The sequence below is a fragment of the Diaphorina citri genome, unplaced genomic scaffold, assembly GCF_000475195.1.
Source record: "Diaphorina citri unplaced genomic scaffold, Diaci psyllid genome assembly version 1.1 scaffold30, whole genome shotgun sequence".
Taxonomy (NCBI): Eukaryota; Metazoa; Arthropoda; class Insecta; order Hemiptera; family Psyllidae; genus Diaphorina; species Diaphorina citri.
This window is the reverse complement of record NW_007377468.1, coordinates 468373-474372: the sequence shown is the minus strand read 5'-3', so window position 1 is coordinate 474372 and position 6000 is coordinate 468373. Positions and strand designations below refer to the sequence as shown.

General features: G+C 38.8%; 1 long non-coding RNA gene across 1 annotated transcript; it reads left to right on the top strand.

Annotated features, from left to right (window-relative positions):
* The first annotated feature begins 4363 nt into the window (after positions 1–4363).
* LOC113468199 lies at positions 4364–5304 on the top strand. Its single transcript, XR_003392045.1, has 2 exons — positions 4364–4447; positions 5166–5304. It is a non-coding gene; the product is annotated as an uncharacterized LOC113468199 (long non-coding RNA).
* Positions 5305–6000: the final 696 nt, after the last annotated feature.

Sequence of the window (6000 nt, the reverse complement as noted above, 5' to 3'; positions counted from 1 at the left end):
TGAACCGCTCTTCCGATCTGGAATAGGTACATACAATATGTATAGGAAAATAGCTGTGAAACAAACCTCTATTTTTGATCAGCGCAGCTCGAACGACCTGCTACATAAATGATAAGGTTTGAACGTTTGAAGAGAAGAAAGAATGCCTCGGGAAAAACAACAACTGTCTAGCGAGCGGACGTTAAACAGAGAGTAGACTAGCATAGCGTCTGGCTGTGCGACTATAAACAGGGAGAAGAACAGCTAACGCTAACCAACCTAGTTAGCTGATAGTTTCAAAGGGTTCTCTCTGTTTGAAAAGAACAAGCACAAGTCCCCAGCTCGAACGACCTGCTACATAAATGATAAGGTTTGAACGTTTGAAGAGAAGAAAGAATGCCTCGGGAAAAACAACAACTGTCTAGCTAGGGGACGTTAAACAGAGAGTAGACTAGCATAGCGTCTGGCTGTGCGACTAGCGACTATACATAAACAAGGAGAAGAACAGCTAACGCTAACCAACCTAGTTAGCTGATAGTTTCAAAGGGTTCTCTCTGTTTGAAAACAACAAGCACAAGTCCCCACGATCACACGATGCGATGGTTGACTGCGGTTCAGGACGATCCAAATCAACATGGCTAGAGACCATCACCCTGATGTATGGCTGATAAAGGAGATATTTTCTCGGCTATAGCTAAAGGTGCTACAACAACAAAAACAACGCCACTGAATCTCTTGATCCCGCGCCTGACCGAAACAATATTAGCGTCACACCTTTTCGTCATTTCACAAGTCTCAGATAAGGATAACTCTCGTTATATTGTAATATGAAAAGTGTGAGGCAATGCTTACAGAATTTGAGTAACTCATTTGCCAGTCCTGGATGTAAAATGGGACACTTCAACTGCAGGATGGTTCTGCTAAAAGGTTCAATGAACTGCAGAAGTCACTTCGAAAAAGGGCCCAAAATCGAATTAGCAAAACATCCTTTATGTAAGCAACAGGCTCATTTGCCAGTCCTGGATGTAAAATGGGACACTTCAACTGCAGGATGGTTCTGCTAAAAGGTTCAATGAACTGCAGAAGTCACTTCAAAAAATGGCCCAAAAATCGAATTAGCAAAACATCCTTTATGTAAGCAACAGACAAAAGCCCGAACGAGGGACATGCCTCGTAAATTTCGTCGAAATCGAACACGATTTGGGAAGCAGGTAGGGCGAAACCTTGCGTTTTATTTGTTTCGCCAGAACTCCCGAAAGATTAATTCGATTTTGGTTACATTTGACGTCCAAGTTTAACACAGAAAGAGCTTTCACTTGTTTTGGTCCCCCTCGGCTATTTGAGAGCCCCACACCGTAAGGGCCCGTTTCCCGAGTGAGATCTAAATTCAAGTGAAGTGAAACACTAGCCACTATCTTCAAGTCAAATATACTATCCTCTTGATCCCGCGCCTGACCGAAACAATATTAGCGTCACACCTTTTCGTCATTTCACAAGTCTCAGATAAGGATAACTCTCGTCATATTGTAATGTGAAAAGTGTGAGGCAATGCTTACAGAATTTGAGCAACTCATTTGCCAGTCCTGGATGTAAAATGGGACACTTCAACTGCAGGATGGTTCTGCTAAAAGGTTCAATGAACTGCAGAAGTCAATTCAAAAATGGGGCCCCAAATCGAATTAGCAAAACATCCTTTATGTAAGCAACAGGCAAAAGCCCAAACGAGGGACATGCCTCGTAAATTTCGTCGACATCGAACACGATTTGGGAAGCAGGTAGGGCGAAACCTTGCGTTTTATTTGTTTCGCCAGAACTCCCGAAAGATTATTTCGATTTTGGTTAAATTTGGCGTCCAAGTTTAACACAGAAAGAGCTTTCACTTGTTTTGGTCCCCCTCGGCTATTTGAGAGCCCCACCCTGGGTTCGATTCCCGGCGGGGCCAAGGTTTTTTTCGGCCCTGTGGTTGGAGTTCGGGGTGCACTCAGCCTCGTGAGGACAATTGAGTAGCTACTTTAATCGAGTAGCGACCAGTGGCGGCATTACAAGTCGAAGAGACGAGCGATAATAAATATGATGATTGAGTAAATGAAAGACTTGTAATACTGTGATACCCACAAAGTTGTGAGAAAGCTCTGTCTGCTTTAACACAAAGATTCATGATTTGATTTGATTTTTTTTTTACATTGAAACTTACATGCATACAGAGCAATGAGGTAGGAATTTACTGTTAAAACTCCTTTACATATAATAATTGTATTAAATAAATGTCTAAAAAAAGCAATAATATTGTTTTGTTTGATTTCCCACTCCACTTGCGCGGCGTCATGTGGTATTTTGTAGATCGGCAATGGCCAAGGGCTGGTATGATTAAGGACCTTTCTTTTAACCTTTAAAAAAATCGGTTAACGGAAACTTTGAGTCAGACTGAGAGCCGCGATTGGAGAATTTCATAAAAATACATAACTCTGAAGTATTTGGGTTTGATTTCAGAGTGCTCAGGGAGTGGTTGCACCTGTACTAACTGTCAGTGTGGCTCAAGCTGTGATTGCTCTAAAAGCAAGGGATCATCCTGTTGCTCCTCTAGTAAACCAAGCAAGTGAAACATCCACTAATTCCACCGAATCAACTTCCAGTGGACATGTGCACTCAATCCAAAAGGCAAACTTCCTACTAAAACCAACAAGTGAACATCAGTCCCACTGAACGTAGTGAAACATCCACTAAGTTCAAAGATTTCGGCTAGTCTGTTATAAAATACCGTATTTGGTGGTATTGGTAAAGGTAGGGCCATCGGCTTTAATAAACGCCCTTGGTCACTGCGACCTGGTTAGATCTTTTGTGACATAACTCTGAAGTAGACTACACATTAGACGGATGGCCGTCGTCCGTTGAGCCGATCTGGTTCGTCGGAATGGTCCGATGAACGGGGTACTCCTAATGTGTAGTCTGCTTTACCATGTAGGAAGGTATCCGCAGTTAGACTATGAATATACCTATTAGAAGAACTTTATGAAAGTCTGATGATTAAACAATCCTATATTTACGTTCCAATAAACACAAGGTGTCATTTTCATCTCTTGACGTTCGCACAATTTTCGCTTACTGGGAGGCTAGCCAGAAAGATTAGCAAGCAGAAAAGGCATTTTTTCACGTTTGATTTCACTTCCTTGGACGCAAAACAGATAATTTCGAAAGCAGATGAAATCTATTGGGCCGTGATTTGGACTCTCTATTGGGGCCAGCGGTTGTGGTTTTTTTTTTTTTTTTTTTTTTTTTTTACTTAAGAAAAACAATATGATAAGTTCGATTGAAATGTAATTACCCACTAAGTTCTCAAATAAAATCATAAAACATCAAGTTTAACACTATTCATCTGCTTGTAAAATAAGTGATTTATTTTCATTTTCTGGTACCTAGTCTACTTAAAATTTTCTACTACTTTTCAATTCAACAGTTTTGCATTTGGTTTGGATGTTTCGCCATTACTCGCGATTGCCTGGTCCGATTTTGAATAGATTTGGTACCCTTCATTTAAAACATCAATATTCATTAGCTTACCTATATTCATTAGCATGTTAACCTGCCTCGGTAGCGTAGTGGTCAAGACGCTCGCCTGGTAAACAGGAGGGCGTGGGTTCGATCCCAGCCGAGGCATGGAATTTTATCCTCATTTATTTGAGATTTTTGACCACATAATAATGGAGCTCTAAGGGTTAGGTTGTAGAAAACGCCTCCGGCGTTAACCTCGCCTAGTGGTTACCTTCCACTCAAGAGTCTATTATTATTATTATTATAGGTAGGTACTTACCATGGTAAGAACCTAGGTATTAATTCTTTCGACAATATTTTCTGTGAGCTTAATTAAATTAAACTTCTATTCAAATTAAGGTACAAACACACTAGGTACTATCATCAGAGATGTGCGAACCGCAAAATGCAAAATGGAAAATGCAAAATGTAAAATGTACATCTACATTTTACATTTCAAATTGGTTTTGAAAAAGCATTTTGCATTTTACATTTTAAATGCTTTTTTGACCCATTTTACATTTGAGCCAAAATGCTTTTTTTTAAAATGCTTTTTTGAAAAAATTCATGATTTGGCCCTAAACTCCCAGTAGAAAACAGGGTCTCCACTCCAAATTTTTAAAAATCACTAGCTTCAAGGAAAAGAAATCACTAGATTTTTAAATTCTCCCAAATGGTAGTTTATTCGTGGTTTTTGAGGCTCATATAATATTTTTTATAGTGAAAAATCCTCTATAGACAATGGAAAAACTGGTTAACTTTTTTACTTTCTCTGACTCCAATAACTTTTTTTTTTTTAAGCTAGCAGCACGCTATTGGCCAGATGGTCACCCATCCGGGTACTAACCACGCGCAACCGTGCTCAACCACTCACAGTTCCCGCTATAGGGCAGCACACATTCAAATTCCCCGAGGAATACACAGTCAATCGAGTATAATGGTAAGCTATCTTCTCTTTACTGACTATACTTAACTAATGGTTCCAATAAATAGTGGTACTGTCAATCCCAGCAAAAAAGGCTCCTATCAGGTCCTTGAGGGTTCAATCATACCTAAATCCAGCATTCCTACCAAATTTCATCTGAATCAGACCAACTGTTTGACACTTATGGCAAAACAAACTACTTATACAAAATCAATAACAACTTGTCTCTCATTTCTTAGAATTAGGTACTTCAAAAAGGTGGAATATCTTGCTGTTAATTTAGGTAATTAGGACTAGATGTTTTTTTATAGCTGAAATAGTCTTGGTAAGGGTTACCTATTTCACCTTTTCAATCATACCTAAATCCAGCATTCCTACCAAATTTCATCTGAATCAGACCAACTGTTTGACACTTATGGCAAAACAAACTACTTATGCAAAATCAATAACAACTTGTCTCTCATTTCTTAGAATTACTTCAAAAAGGTGGAATATCTTGCTGTTAATTTAGGTAATTAGGACTAGATGTTTTTTTATAAGCTGAAATAGTCTTGGTAAGCGTTACCTATTTCACCTTGATCATGCTTTTTAAGATTACTTCAAAAAGGTGGAATATCTTGCTGTTAATTTAGGTAATTAGGACTAGATGTTTTTTTATAAGCTGAAATAGTCTTGGTAAGGGCTACCTATTTCACCTTGATCATACTTTAAGATCATGCTTTTTCTCTTTCAGATACCAGTTTGCCGAAGCAAAAGGAAACTATCATCTCCTACCTCCTTTGATCTCATTACGTGAGTGACTATAATCTTCAAGTGATAAGAAAGAATATGTCATGAAATCTTGAGGTATTGATTTTTTTTTTGTCTGATCCTTAGTTATTCTCTTTCAGATACCAGTTTGCCGAAGCAAAAGGAAACTATCATCTCCTACCTCCTTTGATCTCATTACGTGAGTGACTATAATCTTTAAGTGATAAGAAAGAATATGTCATGAAATCTTGAGGTATTGATTTTTTTTTTTGTCTGATCCTTAGTTGGTCTGTCTTTTATGGTTATATGAGGTCTGATCCTACACTTGAACAGTTGAATATATTTAGCATTTATGGCAGCTCTTATTTCTCAAGTCACTTTGATTTTAATTAGCTCCTAAAAACTGTTCTCACAAGGCTGAGTGCACCCTGGAGTGGCCAATACTTGGTATACAGGGTTATGAATGGCCTGTAAGGGTGATGTATTGGACAGTCACCCATCCTGATCCAAACGACGTTGTCTGATCCTTAGTTGGTCTGTCTTTTATGGTTATATGAGGTCTGATCCTACACTTGAACAGTTGAATATATTTAGCATTTATGGCTGCTCTTATTTCTCAAGTCACTTTGCTTTTAATTAGCTCCTAAAAACTGTTCTCACAAGGCTGAGTGCACCCTGGAATGGCCAATACTTGGTATACGGGGTTATGAATGGCCTGTAAGGGTGATGTATTGGACAGTCACCCATCCTGATCCAAACGACACTCAATTAAGTGATTAATCATTGTACTTAGCATGTTCTGCAGCATACAAAAGAAT